This window comes from Camelus dromedarius, chromosome 10, assembly GCF_036321535.1.
Source record: "Camelus dromedarius isolate mCamDro1 chromosome 10, mCamDro1.pat, whole genome shotgun sequence".
In the NCBI taxonomy this organism is placed as follows: domain Eukaryota; kingdom Metazoa; phylum Chordata; class Mammalia; order Artiodactyla; family Camelidae; genus Camelus; species Camelus dromedarius.
In genome coordinates this window covers 3,864,081-3,886,357 of record NC_087445.1, presented here as the reverse complement: position 1 = coordinate 3,886,357, position 22,277 = coordinate 3,864,081, and the positions used below count along the sequence as shown (strand labels likewise).

Here is a 22,277-nt window from a genome sequence, read left to right as displayed (position 1 = left end):
CAACACTTGAGGTTTTATAAGGAAATGCAGATGGTTTATACGAACCACAAAAATCTGGATTTTCTTCACATGTTTCATAGTGGTGTGCAAATTTCCATACCCACCACAATTAATTTTTTCTATTATAGTCTATTTCCTGAAGTGTTTCCCTAATGGAAACGAAGTAATAATCATTATGCTTAGATTTTTTTAACCAAGTTACGAGGCCAGTACACTTGCCAAATGAATCCATTCTGGACTTCCATAATCTAAATACAGCTGTCGTCCACAAGGTGGCCCTAGAAGCAACAAAATACAAACCTTCAAAACAGCCCTGCCAGTCAAAGGGGTTGATGTGAGTTGTTTTTGTTTCCCCATTTATGAGCAATTAATTGAGTAGGGAAAAAAGAGAATAATTAAACACTGTGGTAATAAACTGATTTGTGTCTTCAGTGTTGGTTTTCAGCAAATAGAGAAGAAACTCGAAATCACATGGGCAGCAACACAGCACCCCTGAGCTGTTTCAGACACCAAGGAACCTTGCGTGACTTCAGAGGATTTTTGCCAATTTTTTAAACGTGAAAACCTGTAGTGACAGTAAAGGAAAAGGCCCCGAAAGACCAGCAATTGTGCACATGGGGTTAAAAAAAAGAAAGAAAAAAAAAAAAAACAGGCTTCAGCCATCACGGAATTCAAGATTGCCAGATTCCTTGATTGTGGCTTTTAATCAAAACTCAGCCAGCTGCCTGTATTTAACGTTAATTGTTAAGCTCTAAGCCTCAGCCAATCATCTTGCTTCTGAGCTGGCAGTGTAACAACAACAACAAAAATATGAAACTCTCTCCCTGACCCAGTTTAGGAGGAGGAGGGAAAAAAAAAAGAGGAAGAAGAAGAATCGTTAGTCTAGGGTTTGGTCAGCTTTCCTAGGAAGAAAGCATCTCTGGCTTTCTAAAGCAAAACAACATCTGTGCTTGAAAACTCGCTTAGCACCTTCAAGATAAACAAACAGCATGTTTATAACCCTGTCGCCCCCTCGCCTTTTACCTTCTCCCCAAGGAAAAGCAATGTCAGCGCTTCAAAGAGAGGATGTTTTGTTTGTTCGCAGCCAGAGGCGTGGCGCCCAGGAATCTTCTTTCTTAGATCGTCCTTTGCTCCCCTGGAGGCGGAGGACTCACTCCGTGCTGTTAATTTCTCTGTTCTTGATCCTTTGTCAGATTTAGAGAAAGAGTCTCTCTCCTCCCGGCTTCCTAACAGCTCCAAGTATCCTAGTCTCCTATTTTTCCTCAGGGGATGAATACCTTAGCTGCCTCCCTGGACCTGGTATGAGAAGAATGCTGCTTCGTTTGAGAGGATGGAGAATTCCTGGTAAAGGGGAACAATCTCTCTCTGTCTGTCCTTCCATCCTTCTCTCTCATACATCATAAATAATGGACAAGATGGAGACTTCCCTGACACTGTCTAAAAAAACCAGCCATCTTTTAGATAAATTACCCCAAGCACAGACCTGGGAGGTGGCTTATCTTCCTCCCACAACCGCTTTGACTTTGAGCTTGACCTTGACACAAGGTTAGCCAGTAAGAATGGCGTCAGGATTGGTCACAGTGCATAGCAACAAGTTTCCTTCTCTCTAGTCATTTACATACAGACGGCAGCTAATATTCAAATCAGTGTGAGCAAACCCACAGTTGATTGAATTAAATCTCTTCTCTGGCTTGATTTACATAACTTGCAATAATCAGAATGGAGAGTGAAAGCATAACTGAAAGGAGAAAATACATACTTGCAGCTATTTGGAATTAGGTAGAGTTGAACTAAGCTTGTAAATTCTGATCTTAACTGAAAGCAGAACTGTCCTCGGCTTACTTTAATTGTAAAACATGAAGAAATATGATTTGCAGAAGTAGAAAGTTAATTAACAAATAAAGTCTTAGAAAAATATGATTAACAACAACCAGAAAGAAATTTTGTAAGAGAGAAATGGTGAGCTAGCGTTACCCCAAAATTGACTTTGCCTCTTGGTGGATATCAAGCCAATAGACACACCCAAGCCAAAGCTGGGGAGGAGGATGGATTTATTACAACGTGTAGCCAGCAGGGACACCAGGGGTCTTCCCCAAAGCGGCGTCTCCCTGAACGGCAAACCTGAGGACATTTTAAGCTAAAGGTACCTGCATATTCATGAAGGAGCTTGAGCAGAGGAGAATTCAGCACAGAACTGGGGCAAAGGTCAACAGATTCCAAGTTTAGTTGACTGAAGTCAGGAGGGTCAACATCACCATTCCATCCTCTGCCTGGGAGGGGGCCTTAGTCCCGGCAGAACTCAAAGATGTATTATCATGTACATCCCTTGAGGAGGGACCAGGACTCTGCTTTCTCACTGCATTATTGCTTGTCTGCTTTTCTCTGTTCTTGAATTTCTTTGTTCTTTTTTGGATCATTAATTACTGAGACTTATTCAAGGGCAAGTATTGTGGCCAGGCTTAGGTCACAAAATGGCTTCTCTTACGTCAAGAAAGCCATGACTGGTTCTCTTTCTTCAGGGACCCCCAACCTCTCTGCTTATACCAGTGATCTAAAAAGTTTGCTCACAACATTTTACGGGCCCATCAGAAGCAGTCCCTGTGACACCATGCCCTACCCTGCAATGCTCTAGCCTGGCCCTCGGAAGGAAAGGAATTCAGCCACTATTTTCTTTATTTTATGGCAAAAATTTACTCCAAGATTGTTACCGAACAAAAGTTCATGTGCCTGATGCATCGTGAGGCCAAACAAACTGAAATATCAGAGTTTGGAGCAGAGAAAGGTTTGCTGCAGGGCCAAACCTTTGTATGGGTGGTTCATGCTTGGAAAACACCAAATATCCAATGGCTTTCGGGGAAAAGGTTTTATAGGCAAAATTTGGGGTAGGGGCTGCAGAGTGTGTGACTTCCTTCTCACTAGTCAGCAGTGAGTTAACAGGGCGGTGTCCCAGGAATCCTGTGCTCAGCCTGAAGTTGCCATTCACCACCTGGGTGGGGGGTCTCAGTTTCCTAGAAGAACTCAAAAAATATTGTTATGTATTTTCCTTGAGGAGGAACCAGGACCCTGCCCCAAGGCTATGCTATTGTTTCTTGACTGTTCCTCCCTGGTCTCTGCCTTCCCTCTCTTTCCTGATTAGCAATTGTTTGAATCTGCCCTTTGGAACTCAGGGAAGGTCATGGAGTCTGAATGAAGCCCATTTCTACAGACAAGAAACAGTGGACATGGAAAGGATTTGTGCCAAGGAGGACCCAACAGAGTCTTGCTTCGTTTCAAGATCTTCCCCATTGCAGCACCCAAACTCCAGTTTTCTTTCTCTGTGGTTCATATATGACACCCCCACCCCTATTACCTTTATAAAAGAACAAAATCCAAAAGAAAAACCCCAACCCACGTGCCCTGCAAGGAGGGGAGACCCCGCTGCCAAGCAATATACTTAAAGATCCAGCACACACGCTCCTTAATTTTCTTAATTTCACCTCCCCTTGCTGTTCCCATCCCCTGGGGTCTCAAAGAAGAAAGGCGAAAAGCACAGGGCAACAATGACTCAGATCCCAAGTGTGCCCACCCCCTAGTTACTTCTCGCCCAGTTCTCAAAAGCAGAGGCGGCCAGCCTGGGCCACGCACCTGGAGCCCAGCAGAAACAGAGGATACTGCGGATGGGAACAATCTGGGGAACAGAGCCCCCTCAAGTAAGCTCTCCACGCAGCCCTTCAAACATCTCATGTCACAGGATGTTTGTCACTTGATAAACTTGGAGACTGCTGATATGCAGCAAAGGAGATCAACGGTCCCTCTAACGGATGTCAGGGGGCTCCGTTCTACCCCCAGACTTTCTTGTCTACAGTAACCATATCTCTCTGTCACAGAATCCCCACTGGAATATACAGAGTACTTTTTTAGGATAAATGTCCTAAATTTATTGTTGAAATTGACATTTACAGATTATCTATCAAAAATAAAAGTCAAAGGGATGGCGGGGCGCAGCTCAGGGGTCAAGCACGTGCTTAGCCTGCACGAGGTCCTGGGTTCAATCCCCAGGACCTCCATTAAAATAATAATAATAATGAAAGGTGCTCAAGATGTTTGAGTTTAAGGGTAGATGAGGATTTTATGACAACACGGGTTGCAGCATCCTTTTACTCCCCCACAATAAGCCAGGTACATTAAGCCAGTGATCACTGCATTTAACAGTCCCCCAGTTAGGGGTGCCAGTAGTTTTCCCTTTTTACAGAGAACACTGAGGCTCAGCCAGGTGAAGGAACTGGCCCAAGATTTGCCACTAGAAGGAAGCAGCCTACAAGTCAAACCCAGGCAATCTAGTCACAGAAGCCCCCGCCCTTAACCTCCGTGCTGTGCCATGATACCTTCCTAAAGAAGGTAAATAACTATTCTAAGTATTTAGAGACTGTTGGACTTCAACAGCCAAGGTGGAGCCCCAGTTCAGAAAGCGCTGTTTGTATCTCAACGTTTGGTCCACATTCCTAAGCCCTTCTTTATTTTATCTCTGTTCACCGTCCAAAGCTAAAGTCAGTGTAAGATGATCTTCCTCAGGGGAACTCATGGAAAATTCTATTTTTCCTTCAACTGGAAATTCCAGAGAACCTGAGGGGAAAATCCTGAGCATCCTGGAATAAACCAAGCAGCTATAAGGAGAACCCGGAGGCCAGCGTGAAGTAGGCGCAGCGGGGCCCTGGAGTGCTCCGAGGACTCCCAGGAGTGCTGAGCCCCATCTTCAGTGCTTAAGAATAGGGACTCACTACATTTGGTGCAAGTGGTAGAGAGCACTGCAGGCCATCTGTGGGGTTGCTTCTGCCCCCCAGGTTGACAGGGACTTGGGAGCCACCACGCTCCTGGAGAGGAAGAAACCCAGACAAGGCCTGGAAGGCAGCTGCGGCAGACTCTTCCCGCTTCCTGGAAACTTCCCGGGCACTTCCCAGCCTCCCTTGCAGCTCAGTTCAGCACGATGTTAACTAAGCTCTAGCCATTTCCAGCCTGTCCCTTAGAAACACCCCTTCAGCTCAACCTCTTGGGGACCACATGTTCCGGGTGGAGGAGGCTGCCTTACCTACATGAGAATTTGTGTGAGCAATATTGTTAAGTCACTGGGATTTCAGGATTATTTTGTTACAGGGGCATAATCTAACCTACCCTGATTACATCCCCTCTGCAACAGACATTTCGGTCCTGATTAGTGTGAGGCAAACTACTTGCCGGAAGGGTACTAGAAATAGATTTCTGTGACCCACACCCCGAGTCTCTGACAGATTTCAGGTACAGGTAACCTGGGGCGTAGTGTGTCTGGTACAAAAATGTCAAGACAAATACCTAATGAGGAAGCTGCAGGATTTTTGTGACAGTTTGGATGGGGTATTGAGGAAAAAAAGAGAAGTCAAAGGCTTCTAATTTGAGAGGCTAAAAAAATATAATGGGACAGCGACAATCCAAAGGGCTCCTTTTAGAGAGAAGGGCAAGTTTGACTGCCAGGTGCTGGAGGTTCAGCTGAGGTATGTCCACTTGGCAAACAGCGCGTGCAGAGGAAGGCAGGTTCGTGGTGGGGGGCTGGGGTGGGACTCTTCCAGGGTGTTGCCGAGCCGCCCAAGAGTGAGCACGTAGAAGAGGGCAGAAGGTGAAGGCCTGAGCACAGAGGGCTGCCCAGAGGGCTCTGAGAAAGGGGAGCAAAGAGCAGGCATGAGATGGTTTGGAGAGCTGCCAGGCCAGCAGATAGAGAAGCAGCCAGAGGCAACGGAGGGGGTGTGCAGAGGACACGGCTGGCCCCCTGCAGGCCCGGACCTTTGAGGCCACCTTGAACACAGCTCAGGCCCTCCAGGCCGACCTGAACCCCCCGGCTCTCAGCTGTCCCCCTCCTGCTCCTCCTCACCCACACTTGGGTCTGTGGGTCCACCTGCCTGCTCCTTCTCCTCTGTGGACCCCATCAGTGTCCATCTCCCTACTTGTCCTTGCTTGCACGTGGCCTCTGGCCCACAGTGCCTTCCCCACCCCTCCCTCTCCCCAAACCAAAGCCCAGAACAAGTTCCGCTCCCTCCCTAAACTCTGGATGGCCCTACAGAGCAGGGTCCTTCCTCCCCCTTATCTCCCCTGGAGCCCATTGTTTGTCCTGTGGTTGCAGGAAGACTTCAGTGTCACCTTTGCTGCCACCATCATCTTCATCCACAAAAGATCTTAGTGCCACTGGGGATGGCCTTGTCCTGGCCCCTAAGGTGACTATACAGCATAACAGAGATCCTATCTCAGTGCTTCTAGAAGCAAGAGATCCAGAGTGTGGACCTGTGGACACGGCCAGGGCGGTGAGCCTTTACGGCTTCTCAAGCTGTTTTTGGCAACGCAGGAGCAATGGACTCCACTAGAATTTTCTTCGGGGCATATTCAGGTATGTCAGAATTGATGCTAAGCTGGCTTCAACTAGTAAAGATATGCCAGCTTCCTCTCACAAATATGAGAGATGCTGACAGGTGTTTCAGATGGGCTTGGGGTTGCCCTGATTCTCATCATGCCCCTTCTCCGCTCTCCATTCTAGACTGCCTTCATCCTCAGATAATACATATACCTATACTGGTGAGTTACCTGGAGGCATGACCCATCTGCGACTCAGGTCACCAGTCCCTCTCAGGCTGGACCTTTCAGGGTTGCAACCCTTGTCCATTTGCTGGTCACACTTGGGCAAGGGAGTATCAAGTAGATGACCTGGGTACCAAGCACACTTGAATCATGTAAGGTCCTTGATTCAGCCAGAAGACGAAACCTCATCTACATACAGCAAATGGCACAAAAGCCCTGCACGTTCTCCTAACCCTCAGCCAGGTCAGCAACGTAGGGGTCGTGGGTCTGTGATATCACCAGTGGACCCGACACTCATGGGCCTGCTCCTATAGCTCCTTTGATGGGAAGTGGGTTCCTGGTTTGACACAATGTTACTTTCGATCCTGTACCAGTGGATCAAACATCCCATGAGACCCTAGAATAGCAGTGCTGGCTCTTAAAGGAGAGGTAACTCACTTTTGCAGCCTCGGAGAATAAGACAGAATCTGCAGATTCAGGATTTTAAAGAGCATAAACCCAGCTGTCCCAACCCATGTGTCAGGATCCCATTCTCTCCCGGCCAAGGCCCTGACTTTGGCAAAGCAAAAATGCCCTAGTGAGACAGGAGGGAAGGGGGCAAGGCACAACCATTAAAAGATTAATAGTTGTTGAGAATATGACAAAAACTGGTTAGAACCTACTAAGCCCAAGATGGCGAAAGATCTGACTTTCAGTAGACCTCGAGCCTCATTATACACTCACTGTAATACATCAGCTGCTAAATGACACACCCACAGGCGCCACGACCAGTCTGAGGCTGACCATAAAAGGCCAAAAAGTGGGTGGGGCCCAATCCAGGAAATCCCTGCCCCTTCCCCAAAATAGTTGGAATAATCCTCCCACTTGCTGGCATAATGAAATTACACGGCCCATAAACACCAACCACCCTCACACCTTGGGACAGCCTCTCACCTTCTGAGACGGCCCATACTCTGTCTGTGGAGTGTATATCTCCCTGTATAAATCTACTTTCACGTTACTATGGCTCACTCTTGAACTCTCCTGTGCAAAGCCAAGGACCCTCACTTGGCAGCGTGCGTCTCAGGGACTCATCCAAAACCTGGGACACAACCATCTTCTTGTGACCCATTTTCCTGCAACGCTATTTGGAGTTTAGCTTCTTTCAGGCTTAGGACTTTGATGATTAAATTCTTGCCCAGGATGGCGAAAGATCTGCCTCCATTTTCACTCCCTTTCCCCTATGGGAGATGAGACCTCTTTATAAGGTATCAAATCAAGGATGCCCTCTGACTTTCACACTTGGCCTTTTCTTATATTTTCTAGAATTTATCATTTCCAATAGAATTTAACAATAGCCATCCAATCCCATGGTCCCTTTAGTCACTGTATCTCCCAGACTTTCAAACTTCTGCTATATCTCACCACTACAGTCCCTTCCACTGAACACCAGCTCACCATGGGTGAAAATTTTAACAACTGGACAGCCCCCCTATGCCGGGGCCAATCCTCGATTCACCTGCAACCAGCGATGAGATGCTCATGACCAGCTGGATGATGTGTGATCAAATTCCAGTACTTCATCTTGTCTGCTTTCTTGGGCCACTCCCAAACAAACTGCCACAGTTTAGGTTCTCCCATTAGCTGACTCTGCGACAGAGTTTACTGCTTGGATGCTTGTCAGAGAATGCCCTTGGATCCATGCCTGTAAAAGGATTAGAAAGTAGAGCTGCCCCAGTGACCTCATCATCCCCAGAGGGATTCTAGAGTGGAGATGGCCCATTAGAGTTCCTGCATTGGGCTGTGAACAATAAAGGATTTGGCTGGCCTTTATGCCTTGTTCCTGGGAGTGAGCCTCTAAATCCTTGGAATTTCTCCAGTAACTGGAATGCTTTTTTTACTCACGCTGAGCCCCTAGACCACACCTGATGGCTTACGCTAATAAGATGACTAAGGATGGGGGCTGATTGCACCAGAAAACCAACCTTGTGATTAGACATTTGGGGGCCCTGTGCCTCAGGAATCAGGCTGACCTTGGGGGAACAGAAGGGAACTAGAGATTAAGTCACATGATCGATGATTCGATCAATTACGCCTTCATAAGGAAGCCCTGATAAAAAGCATGGACATCAAAGCTGGGGGGGCTCCTCTGGTTGGCTTTGAGTACTGTCACGTGTTGATGTGCTGCAAAGTAACGTGTCCTAAAGACAGGAAGCTTTATCTACAGCACATCCCAGACCTCAGATTATGTGTCTCTCTCTGTGGCTGGTCCTGATTTGTATCCGTTGTGCTATAATAAAACTTGAATAATAAGTGTACAGCTTTCTCAAGTTCTGTGAGTTGCTCTAGAAAATCTTCAAGCCTGCAGGGCTAGTGGGAACCTCTAAATTTTTAGCCAGCTAGACATCAGAGTGGCCTGGGTGAAACTGAGCTCCCCTAAAACCTGAGTTCCTCTGCTGAGTTTATGGGTAACCTCTCTTTCTAAAACTGTGCTCCCTTTCTCGTCCCATCCCTGTTTCCCTCAAGATTGAGGAGTATCAAAGAAAACTGGGATCGAAACTAAGCAGGAAACTGTGGGCCCTCCCTGGTGAAAAAGCTCCTCCATGTCCCCCGTTTCTTATTTGTACAAAAAGGCTTTAGTCTCCTAGGCCTTCCCTGAGTTCCAAAGATCAGACTCAAGCAATTAACTAATTAGGGAAGTGAGGGAATGCAGAAACAAAGGAAAAGCAGTCAAGCAAGAAAAGTATGACAATAGTTCAGTGATAAAACAGAGTCCAGGTTCCTCCTCAAGGAATATACATAACAGTCTGATGCATATATTTGAATTGTTCTACAAGAGCTAAGATACCCCTCCCCCAACCAGGTGGAGGATAGTGACTGCATGCTGACCACAAGCATGCAGACCCTAGACTGGTTGGAACTAGAAGGTTGATAATTAAGATTTTTGAAACACTACCCTGTCACCTCACCGTAAACCAATCAGAAGAAAGTTCACAAGCTGCAACCCTCACCCAAAATGTTGCCTTTAAAAACTCCTTCCCTGAAGGCCATCAGGGAGTTCAGGTCTTTTGAGCATGAACTGCCCTTTCTCCTTGTTTAATGCTTGCAATAAATGCTGCACTTTCCTTCACCACAACCAGGTGTCAGTAGATTAGCTTTGCTGTGCGTCAGGCTAGCAGACCCAAGTTTGGTTTGGCAATGTGGGGATGTCCAAACTTGTGACTTGTGACAGCATCCTTGTGGGAGCTGGTGCTCTTAATCTGTGAAGTTTGGCCCAAATCCGGGTAGTTGATGTCAGAGTCACTGCAGGATGAGATGGCCTTTATATCCCTGCCTTGATCATCACTGGACATTGCTCATCCTGGGAAACATGTGCTCTTGGGCATGGCAGCTCCTTGCAGCTGAGGCAGACCCAGAAGGGACTGAGAGCTGAGAGCTGTCTGCTGATAACACTCCCACAGCACAGGGAGCAAAGAACGTCCTGCTTTGAAAGGGGATGTGAGTGGCACATCTCCAGTCCCTCATACGTTCCTTCATTCATAACCTAGTTACTCTGAATTCTAGGACATCAGCTCATAACAAGGGAAGCTGACATTTTGTCCTGGGTTTCCAGAAAGTCACCAGCATTGACCTCATTCCTAGGCTGTGTCACCAATAACCTTATCCAGTGCTAGCAAGGCCAATTCACCCTTTCCCAAAACTCTTCCATCTTTATCCAGAAGCCAGCAAGTTCCTCCAGCATCTCCTGGCTGATTCTCAGTAAGCACTAGGTGGGAATCATGAAATTTCCCAAATTTGTGAACAACACATCCCAGAACACATGGTCTGGGGCAGATGGAGCTGCTCGCTCAGTGCAGTGGGTATATGAGTGAAAGGGAGAAACATTTCATTCTTCCAAGTGTAAGCAGATAGGGTAGGGGATCCCCAGAGAAAGAGAACAAGGCATGGCTTCCTTGACAGAAGAGAAACCATTTTTGGCCTAAGCCATTTTGTGATCTAAGCCTGGCCACAATGCTTGTCCTTGAACAGGTCTCAGTAATTAATGATCTTAAAGGAACAAAAGAATGCAGAAGACTGCTATCAGTCAAGAGAAGTAAAAATAGCAAAGATAATGTAACAGTTGTAAAGACCCCCAGTTCTGTTTCTGGTAATCTGGTAGAGATTAGCCTGAAGGGCTCAACTACAAAATCAGCTCAAATCTAAGGGATGATGATGTTCACCTTTTGTGACCCTCATGGCTTCAGTCAACTAACCCTTGGACTCTGTGACTGCCCAAGCCCCTTCATGAATATGCATGTATGCTTAGCTTAAAAACTCCCTGATTTTGCTGTTCAAGGAGACACTGCTTTGGAAAAGATCCCCAGTGCTCTTGTTACTTGCTGCAAGTAATAAATCCTTTCTCCTCGCCATCTTTGGCTTGGTTGTGTCTCTTGGCTGGACACCCACCCAGAAGCAAACCCAGTTTTGGGGCAACACAAGCCCAAGCCCTGGGAGGGCTGGAGCTGAACCTGAATTGACAAGCACTTCAAGTCATGTCAGAACTTGCACAGATGGAATTTTAAGTACATAAAACACTGAAGCACTTGTGCCAAAGAGCTAGCTTTAGCAGCAGACTTTTGCTGGCCCTGCAAGGGCAACAAGACAAATAAGCTGATGTCTCAGCAAGGCAGCTGTCTGTCTATTCTTGTACCTGCAGAAACGTGGCTCCTCAGAAAGCACCCATGGAAGCTCCTTCATGCTGAAGCAAGTAGCATGGGGCATGGGAAGGAGGCCTAACTTGAACTTCAAGGTTGGTTCCTCTCAACTCATCCAAACTCAAGAGGGGCTCATACTTCTAACCATGACCTTCTCTAAATGATGTCAGAGGGGAAGACATTTTCTTCTGCTATTCTTCTGCAAGTTCACCACACAAAAGCCAATACTCGAGAGGCAAGCGTTTGTTGGAAAGGAAAGGTTGCTTTATCCAAGAGGCCAGCAACCTGGAGAGAAGGTGGACTCATGTTCAATAACCAACTCCAAAAAGTCTGCTCAGCCACGAAGGTTTTTAAAGGGAGAATCATTTGGGAAGGGGGTGAGAGTCTTTGTTATCTTCTACTGCATGCAGACTTTCTTGTGATTGGTTGGTGGTGAGGTAACAGGGTGATGTTCCAGGAATCTTGTGCTGAACCAGAAGTTACCATCCTCCATTTGGGGGCCTTAGTTCCTGCAGAAGAACTCAAAGGTATGTTATGTATATTCCTTGAGGAGGAACCAGGACCCTGCTTTATCACTGCTAGTTTCTTGACTGCTCCTCTTCTGTTTCTGCATTCTCTCCCTTCCCTGGTTAGCAACTGTTTGAATCTGCCTTTTGGAACTCAGGGAAGGTCAGCGAGGCTGAATGAAGCCTATTTTGTATGAACAATGTAACCAAACAGGACCATATGGGGATTCTGAGGGGTAGACCCCTCCCCCATATCTTCTGCTTCAGCTCTTCTCTGAAGTACCCAGATAATGCCATCTGATGCACATTTCCTGAGTTGTTTTACAGATGTGAAAATCTGCACCAAATGGAAGACATTAACTACTTGATGACCATGAGCACATGGCCCCCAGGCCTACTGGAGCCTAAGGCTTGATGACCTGAGCCCCTTGGACACTGCCTCATTGCCTCATCATCAACCAATCAGAAAACTGTGCACAAACTGGTCACATACCCTGTGACCCTCCTCCCTCACCTGGCCTTTAAAAGTGCTTTGCTGAAACCCTCCAGGGAGATTGGGTTCTAGAGTCACCTATTCTCCTTGTATTCATGCCCTTACAATAAATGCTGCACTTTCCTTCACCACAACTTGGTGTCAGTGGATTGGCTTTACTGCACTCAGGCAAGCAGACCTAAGGTTTGGTTTAGTAACAAAAAGAAATGGAACATAGAAAGGATTTGTACCTGGAGGGCCCCACAGGGACTTGCTCCATTTCACTACTACCCTTCTAGATTCTTACAGCTGGCCTAAGTATTAAATTTACATGAGACAGTTTAACAGAAGAAAATTAAACAAAAGTTTAATGTATATAAGAGAGAGACCCAGGTAAACTGAGTAACTCACTAAAATGGTCTTAGCCCTCATCTTAAATACCATCTTCAGCTAAAAACAAAACAGGATGTTGAAGATGGAGGTTTGGAACTTCAAGGGGAGGAAGGCAATTCACATGGAGATGGAAAAGCAAATGCTTGATAAATGAATGTTTGCTGAGCCATGCACAGACAATGGGACACAGAGTGCACTCTGATCTCTAGGACTTGCAGAGTTTCCCCACCACACCTAGCCCATATTCTATGCAGATATCTCTGATGGTATCTCTAGTCGGGAAACATGAAACCAAGCAGGACTCTGTGAGGCCCTCCACTCTGTGTTCCCATATCTTGTCTATAGGAAAAGGGTTTAGTTTCTTAAGGCCTTCCCTGAGTTCCCAAGAGCAGACTCAAGCAGTTAACTAATTAGGGAAGTAAGAGAATACAGAAACAAAAGAAAAGCAGTCAAGCAAGAAAAGTAGTGATAGCTTAAACAATGGTTCAGTAATAAAACAGAGTCATGGTTTCTCCTCAAGGGGTATACATAACAATCCATTGCATATCTTTGAGTTGTTTTGCAGAAACTAAGACCTCCATGTTGTATGATATAACATGGTGGCTGGTCGGTAAGCCAATGACACTCGGGTTGGTAAAAGAATTTAGCAGAGGTTAAGTATAAGAATAGAAATGAGTTTATTAGGGTACACTGTCATAGACAACAGCGGGCCACACAGACAAGAGGGGCCTATGTGAATGCCAAGGGCAAGTTGTTGGGGTCTTTTATAATGTCAGATCACAAGATGCCCGATAAGCTTGTGCACAAGTCTCTGATTGGCTGAGGTAAGAGGTTTAGGGTCCATGAAGGGTGGTGGGGTCTATGACTCTGATAAGGTAGGCATTACCTGGGGCTATTAGTTTGTTAGGGGAAACATGTCTAGCAAAGAATGTCAGACATCTGAAAGTCCAAGAATGGGGGTTTTCAGACTCTGAACGACGTCAGTTGGCCCCACACCCCACCCAGATGGAGGATGGTGACTATTTGCTGACCACAAGCATGCAGACACTTGACTGGCTAGAACCAGAAGGTTGCCGATTAGGATTCCCAAAATATCACCCTGTTACCTTACTACCAACCAATCAGAAGAAAGTCCATGAGCTGTAGCCCTCACCCCAAATATTGCCTTTTTAAAATCCCTTCCCTGAAAGCCATCAGGGAGTTTGGGTCTTTTGAGCATAAGCTGCCCATCTTCTTTGCTTGTTGCCCTGAAATAATTGCTATAATTTCCTTCACCACAACCCAATTTCAGTAGATTGGTTTTTATGTGAGTTGGGTGAGCAGACCCAAGTTCAGTTCAGTAATAAAATACCCCTCTATTCAAATTCTTTTAGGCAGCTGAGTCTTCTATTTCTTAAAACTAATTGGCCTAAATTAACTCTCATGCCAAAGAGACACATTTTGGGGTGGCAAATTTTGCTCCCCTACACTGATTAGGACCCATTCTCCATCCAGGGAAAATAGAAGCATAGATTTTATATATGGGTTAAGTTGAATGAAGACTGAGAAAAGACTCAGAGCCCAAACTTGTAACACTGCTGCCAGACATGTAAAAATGAGGTCCTCAGCAGAAGCCACTGGGAAGTGTGACCTAGTTGTTCCACTGCACAGGCATTGGCAGGTGCTTCTTGATTCCCATATGAGCCCTGGATGCTGGTAATTGATGATTCTGGCTCCAGGGGAGACTGGTGATCTTTGAGTACTAATGACATTTCTCCACTTGGGGTCCACTAGGGTCCCATGCTCTCATCTAGAACGTTACAAACCCTCTCCCTTTACATTTCCTTTCTGTCTTTCCCCATACTCCCTTGGTCCAGGCAGCTTTTTCCAGTGGAAAGAAGTGGAGAAAAGCTTTGTTCTCATTTTATTTGCATTGTCCCAGATCTATTTTATTGTCTAAGATGCACAAGACTGCTTGCAATTTAATTTTTTATGTCGCTCTAAAAGCCTACTCTTTTGAAACTTAAAAGCCCAGGGGAAAGAACCTCCTAGTTTCCCTCATGCTGCTGCCTCACCTTTTCTTTGTGGGGATGAGCAGAGGTGCCCTGGCTGTTTCTCAGGATAGGCAGCAGTGGGGAAGGGGCATATGGTAAAGGGACTCTCCGAGCACACATCAACTAATATTTTAAAAGAGTATCCCACTGCTTCAAAAATGTTTCCGAGAAAATAATTTTTACAGCCCTGTGTGCACAGTCCTTAAATAATAGTCATTCTGGTCAGTTGAAGCTTTTTCAGCACGGCCTTCCCTAGCCTGAGGAAGGCCTCTGAAAATGGCCAGACACCCTATCAGTCAGCTTTGTGACCCTCAGACACCCTGAAGGTTATGAAGCATGGAGTCCTCTGCTCAGCGGGTGAGTGCACGGGGTGGGGCGTGAGGGTGGAACTGCTGACCTCATCGCCACATCAGAAAGGAGTGGCTCTGAGGGAGGCTGACCCAGGGAAACCTGGGCCAGCCACAGACCTCACAGTGGGGCCACCTGTGCATTTGCTTCTCCCCTCAGCTGGACACCACTGCTCTCTTCTCTTTAGCATTAAAAAACAAAAGTAAATAAATAAAACAAAAACTATTCCTATTCCTTTTGTGGAAGGTGCAGTCTAAGCTAAATCCAAATTTCCAACTCTGCCCTCAAGTTGACTTTGGTTAATTGCCTTAACCTCTCCAGATCTGTCTTCTGCAAAACGGAGTTACTAAGACCTGCTACAGAGAGTCAGTTTAAAGACTAAATGCAGGGCTGCTCCCCTTCCCCAATGCATATGGGACAGGACACATGGGTCGTTCCGTCAGACCAGTGATTCGCACTTAAATTAACCAATCACCTACTGCTGCCCCATTTTACCATCAAACAATACCGTCCACCCACACCATCAGCCCTCTGAGGGCAAATTCAAACAATAGTGAAGCTCACAAGCCAAGAAATAGCTCCTAATTCTTTTTCCAAAAAAAAAAAAAAAAAAAAAAAAAATTACAGGCTGCCTCCCCACTCCTGCCTGTTCCCAGGCCATGCACAATGCACCCCTCTCCAGGCCCTGCCTCCCACTTCTCCACACTTCCAGCACACCCCTGCCTCTCCCCAGCTCTTTGTTCGAGATGTTTCTCCTTTTTGCTAAATTGTAGCATGTGTGCATTGGGAGCAAAGACTGTGTTCTTTTGTACCATGCTAAGTGCCCAAGACATTGTAGAGAACTTGCAAAATTACAAAACCCAGAATGATCCAGAAAGAACTACAGGGATCCCAGTTCCATAGGAAGGTTTATGCACTTTTGTTTTTTCCAGGCTTCTCTCTTTTCCTGGTGCACTTTCAGAAGGCAGATACCTCAGGGCACAAGGGGCCACGCGGGCAGGTGCATACATGTATTTTTTGGCAAGGGAAGGCCATCCTTCAATGTCTACCACCGAGTGATTCCTCAAAGTCTCTTGCTAAGTAATTCCAGGACCCTCGTTGAATCATTTCCCAGTTACTGTCACCAGATTACCCCCTCAGTATCAGAGGAGTAATTTACCTCCTTAAGTGTGGACATAGTGTCCCATTCATCTTTTCACCCCTCACTCACTGTACAGAGCCTGGCACACAAAACCCAGTAGTTGACGTGAACAAACCACAATATAACCTGCCACGACGCGCTGTACTTAGATTGTTCACATATGGATGGAGCGTGGCTGGGCACGATTGGTAGGAATACTGTTATTGCTCTCCAGCTGGGAGCAGCTTTAAGTGGACCAACTTGAGAAGTGATTTTATGCTCTGGCTTTTGAAAGCAGTGGAAAGTTTCCAAGAAGAAAGGGAGACAGCAGGAGGGAATAGCAGATCACATATAATAGAGGAGAAATACATACCCATGGAAAGAGCAGTATCTAGGTAGTTTGAGGGTCAGATGGAATATCCCTGCCTGAGACTTCTTTGGACCGCCAAGACCTGGAAGAATGGAGCTTGAATGCTTTATTTGCCAAAGATGTTGAACCAAAACTTCCAACCCCAAGGCTCAAGGGTTTTGATTCCCCAGGATGGACTCCTAGTACTTGCTAGAGCTGCCATAAAAAGTGCCACAGACTCGGGGGCTTAAACAGCAGGGATTTCTTGTCTCACAGTCCTGGAGGCTAGAAGTCCAACATCAAGGTGTTATCAGGGTTGGTTTCTTCTGAGACACCTCCCTCCTTGGCTTGAAGATGACTATCTTCTCCCTGGGTCTTCACACAGTCTTCCCTCTGTGTCTGTGTCTTAATCTCTCCTTCTTATAAGGACACCAGTCATACTGGATTAGGGCTCACCCTAATGACCGCAATGTACCTTAATTACCTCCTTAAAGACCCCATCTCCAAATATAGCCCCATTCTGAGGGACTGGGATTAGGACTTCAACACATGAATTTGGGAGGAAGAATACCATTCAACTGACAATAGCCAGTGGTACCATGACAAATTACTGAGCCATCATGTGTGTGCCTATAAAATTCCAGCCACCAACCTGTGTCAAAAATGAGCTCCTAGCTGCCACTAGGAATCTCTGTTTTCATAAACTGACAGAACCTTGTGAGGACATCACCACAATGTAAATAATAATCCATTCATTTAAGAATAGAATGATTACCCAGACATACTTGACTAATGTGGTGATAGCTGGAGATGGGATTTCTACCACTTAGAAAATGAACATACTCAATTACAAAATAGTCACATTGAACATAATCCAAGTTTGGATCCATTTAGCATCTTCTTAAGCCAACAGAGTACAGGCAACTCAATCCATTTCCCAAGAGAGTATGCAAATGATCAATATACACATTAAAAGGTGATCAGCCTCATTAGCCATCAAAGACATACAGGCTAAAAACCCAATAGCATGCCAAAGTCACCAAATTGGTAAAAAGTAGAAAAAATAACAAAGCCAAGTGATAGAAAGTAGAACAACTGAAACTTACACAGAACTAGTGGGAGTGTAAATTGGTACAAATACCATGGAAAACAACCAACTGTCTCCTAAACTGAACATATCCATACACTATGACCTAGGAATTCCACTCCTGGATCTAGACCTAGCAGAAGCACATACATGTACCCACTAAAATAGATGTATTATAATATTCACAGCAGCATTATTCATCAATTCCCAAACCTAAAAAATAACCCAAGTGTCCAACAATAACACAATAAGAAGTAACTTCAGCATACCCATACAATGGAATGCTATACAGCAATGAAAATGTAAAAACCACTGCTGCATTCAACAGCACAGATATGCCTGACATTGTGCAGACCATATGCTGAAAGATGCCGGACACAAAAAATTACATATTGTATTATTCTACATTTTAATTTAGTGATCTATTTTTGTATCATTTATGTAAAGTACAAATTTAGGCAAAATTACCTGACAAGTTTACATTTGGGGTTTTAAGAGCTGGGGGATCGGGGTGGGGAGAAGGCTGGAGCTGGGTGGTGAACTGTCTCACTGCAGGGGGTGAGGATGCATGGCTCAGTGCCTCAGAGAGGAAGCAGCTCATTGACAACATCCCAGGAGGGTTGACACTGAACAAGAGGGGACCATCAGTCCCTCTGAGTTACAGCACATTATCTCCTGCTCACCAGACTTTGCCAGTGCCTTTAAGATTGTCCTGTGACAGGAGCCACAGCATGTATCACAGCACCCTCTCGAAGAACCTTTCTACTACTGAGCAGTGGCCAAGTTTGTGCCTGTGTTGTCAAAGCTGGTCAAGCTGGCCCAGCCCAGGTCCAGCTGATCGCAGCTCAGTCTCCAGGTCAGGGCTCACCCCTTCTCACTGCCACTGTCATTGCTCTGTTTGTGTCAATAATAAATATTTAGAATTTCGTTTTGTTTTTGGGGTTTTTTTTAAAAAGAGCTAGGAGGGAGCTAAAGTAATGTTCTATTTCTTGAATTGGGTGGTGGTTAGACAGATGTATTCATTTAAAAAATTCATCAAGTTAATCTTATGATCTGTGTACCCTTTCAGGCATCCTGTGATTCAATAAAAAAAATTAATCACTATCACCACCCAAAAAAATGAAGAGTCAAAACACTTTTGAAACAGGGCTTTGTCATGGATGTTAAGTCCACTCAGTGAGAAAGCAATTAAATAAAACAATAATCCCAATGAGAGAGAGATAAAAAGACAGTGAGAATCTTGCTTTGGTGACTGAACAATAGAAAACTGGACAAGTGTGGGCTGGTTAAGGGAAAAGGGTGTGTGTGTTGTTTGGGTATCAACTCAATGAGCTCAATGGTTTTGAATGACCAAAGTGAGTCTGCTCCACTCTTGGCAAAGATTGACCTTCGAAAGGGCTAGGGCCACACCTATTTGTCAGGACAGTTTGGCTGGCATTTAAGAGCAGAGTTTGAGGATGGGGTCTCTCCTCAGACCCCCAACTCTTAATAAATAACTACAAACAACATTACCTTTCATAACAGAATCAAGTTGCTTTTCTGAAATCAACAGGAGTCATTGACAAAGTTCTTCTTCCTTCCTATTTGCTCTGAGCTGATTTTCTCAAGAGGGCACAGGTGGGCCCAGGCACAGCTGCTCCGGGCTGTAACTTGGGTTGACACGCAGGCAGCTGTTAGAGGAACACACCTCCCTCTCTTTGTCGTTGGACAAAGTTCTTGGTTTAGCCCAACTATTGAATCCAGGTGATGCTCCCTAATTGGCAGATGCTATGGTTAATTTTATGTGTCAATGGCTGGGTCACAGGTTGCCCAGATATTTGGTTAAACATTATTCTGGCTTGTATCTGTGAAGTTGTTTCTGGACAAGACTACAATTTGAATCAGCAGACCCTATAAAGCAGATTGCCCTCCCCAGGGTGGGTGGGCCGCATCCAATCCATTGAAAGCTCGAACAGAATAAAAAGCTAAGTCAGAATTCACTCTCTCTGCCTGTCTTCAAGCTGGGACATCAGTCTTCTCCTGCTTTTGGACCCAGACTTGGGCTGGAACTTACACCGTCAGCTCTCCTGCTTCTCTGGCCTTTGGACTCAGACTAGAGAAATATCGTTGGCTCTCCTGGGTACCCAGCTTGCCAACTACAGATCTTAGAGTTCTCAGCTTCCATAATCATTGGAACCAATCTCTTATAGCCTCTCTCTCTCTCTCAATATATATATGCTGTTTCTCTGAAGAACCCAGACTCCTATTGATTTTGGTACCAAGAGTAGTTCTTGTGGAACATAAGTTTAAGGATGATTTTTCCAAATTGGTTCTGGAGGGGTCTGGAAATAACTAAAAACTGATTAGATTTAAGGATGCTGTAGACGAGATTTCCAGTACTAAAGAGAGCACTGATAGTCGTGTGTAAAACACCTCACTGGGTACTTCTCATCAACCACTTATAAGAAGCAAGGATCTAGATGACAGTGTATATGTTAGTTTCAAACAGTTTTGGAAATCTAACGAATCTAATGAGGTTGGCTGGTTGCTCCTAATGTTACTGGACAAAGTGGTAAAAGAAAAGGATGAGTCAGGGATTCGGATTCCAAGTTCAAACATCACATAAATGACCTGAAAGCTACCATGGACGCCTAAAGAAGACCTTATTTCCTGTAGCTGCAGGGCTGAGATTGCTGAAAATCAAATGCGGAATCACATTCTGAGATTCACTGAACTACAGTTCAAGTCCAACTCCCAGCCTTGCAAGGTGTCTACTGCTCAGAAAGAAAAGAGGACATCTGGAGAGAAAGCTCCCAGCATCTCAGAGAACACATAAATAATTATGAACAGAATGTTGGTAGAAATATGGTCATTAAAGGCCACTCCAGTGAGCTCTCAGATGGAAATGAGGAACATGTTAATGGAAACTGAAGAAAGGCAATCCTAGTTATAAAATGGCAAAGAACATGGCTGAACTGTGTTTAGGTTCTTGTGTTTTGCAAAAAGTAGAGCTCGTGAGTGTTAAAATTGGATACTTAGCTGAAGAGATTTCCTTTTTTTTTTTCCAGGTTAAAACTATAAATTGTTTATTTCAGGAATTTTCCATTTAATATTATCAGACCCCGGTTGACTGCAGGTAACTAAAACCAAGGAAGGCAAAACCTCGGAGAAGGGAGACTACCATACTTTCTGTTCAACATATACTGCTACATTAAAAAAAAAAAAAAAAAAAAAAAAAAAGACAGTTATCTACATTCCAAGATATGTTCTGTATCTATTCATTTTCTTTGCGGTCATCATTTGCCAATATAATCGTGCAAGGTACACGTATCTTTTGAAACACCTGGAAGGTTCTAGTAACAAAATCAGAGTTTTGACTATTTCTAAGTGTCCAGGGAAGTAATCTATTTAACCCACCAATGCTTGTAACACAGGAGGCAGAGCCCTGACATTCCAGCAAAGTTGTATGGATTAATGACATGTAAGGTGACATTTCTTTGAAGAAAAAAAAAAAGCGGAGAAGGCTCCTGAAACGTTAAGCAAAATAAATAATCGGGATGAAACACTGAGGTCAGCATTCATGGAAGAGTAATATTAAATATACAGCATGTAAAACATATTAGAATTGTATCACACTTCTCTTGTGAGCCAAAAATAAAGAGGACATGACATGGAGGGGCCTTAAATTACATTTGCAGAAGGCAGAAGGATAAAGTGGGACACCAGAATAAGGAAGGGTACTCTTGTCCTAGGCCAAGAAGACATTCTGAAACCTCTAGTGGTTACTGAAATTTTCCTTTAAGTAGGCAAAAAAAGTTAACAAGAATTGTTAGGGTGTCTGACACTGCATTTATTGCAGTGGTGTTAGCGAAGAGATTTCTAAATAAAGTGTTGAAGAAGCAACTTGGTTCTTGACTGCTTATAGTAAAATGCAGAAAGAGAGAAATGAATTGAAGAAGGAATATTTAAGCAAGAAGAAAGCAGAACTAAAAGATTTCAAAAATTCTTAGCCAGTCTACATTGCGAAAAAATGAAGAAACAGTGTTTGGAAAAGAATACCCAGGGTGTGGCAGGGATTATGACTCCATGAAGAGATCATGGGATTATGAGCAGAAGCACTGCCAGTTTGAACTGAAGGGGACAGAGATGGGGCCAAATGAGGGAAGGCTGCTGGACCTCCTAGATATTATGGGACAGGACCACAGAGCTATTCAGCTGGGAACCTGACTACTCTTCAACACAAGGGAAGAATGAGTCCAAAGGAGATTCAGAGATCACCAGGGCTGCCTCTTCAGTTTTGGGGAGGTTGTCAGGGGGCACACTGCCTTCATGTCACCCAGCAGCTGCAAAGACTCTTGCAGGCAGAAGTCTTGGGGATGGGGCCCCCCACAGACTTGGGGCCGAGACCCCCACCCAAAGCTGTGGAGGCACGACTGCTGCCTAGTGGACCTGAAAGGCAGAGCATCAAGCCAAAGAGAATTGTGGGATTTGCCTTGCTACGTATTTTGGGCTTGCTTCTTTTTTTCCTATTTCTCCCTTTTGGAATGAGAATGTCTATCCTATGCTTGTCCCAACATTGTATTTTGGAAGTTCATAACTTATCTGGTTTCATGGGTCCAAAACGAGAAAGAAATTTTGCCTCAGGACAAATCATAACTCAAGTCTCACCCCTGTCTGATTTAGATATTTAGATGAGACTTTGGACTTTTAGACTTTATAGAGTTGATGCTGAAATGAATGA

General features: G+C 45.0%; 1 long non-coding RNA gene across 5 annotated transcripts in view; it reads right to left on the bottom strand.

The window, feature by feature from the left end:
* Positions 1 to 22,277, bottom strand: part of LOC116151786 (uncharacterized) — a 246,893-nt gene that overhangs the window by 175,198 nt on the left and 49,418 nt on the right. For 3 of the 5 annotated variants that reach the window (XR_010382572.1, XR_004135318.2, XR_004135321.2), the window contains exon 1: positions 1,024 to 1,792. The exons of 1 other annotated variant lie outside the window; for it this stretch is intronic. This is a non-coding gene — a long non-coding RNA (uncharacterized LOC116151786). Of the gene's footprint in view, positions 1 to 1,023; positions 1,793 to 2,147; positions 2,277 to 22,277 lie in introns of those variants that run through there. One more of the 5 variants, XR_010382571.1, reaches the window with a different exon arrangement.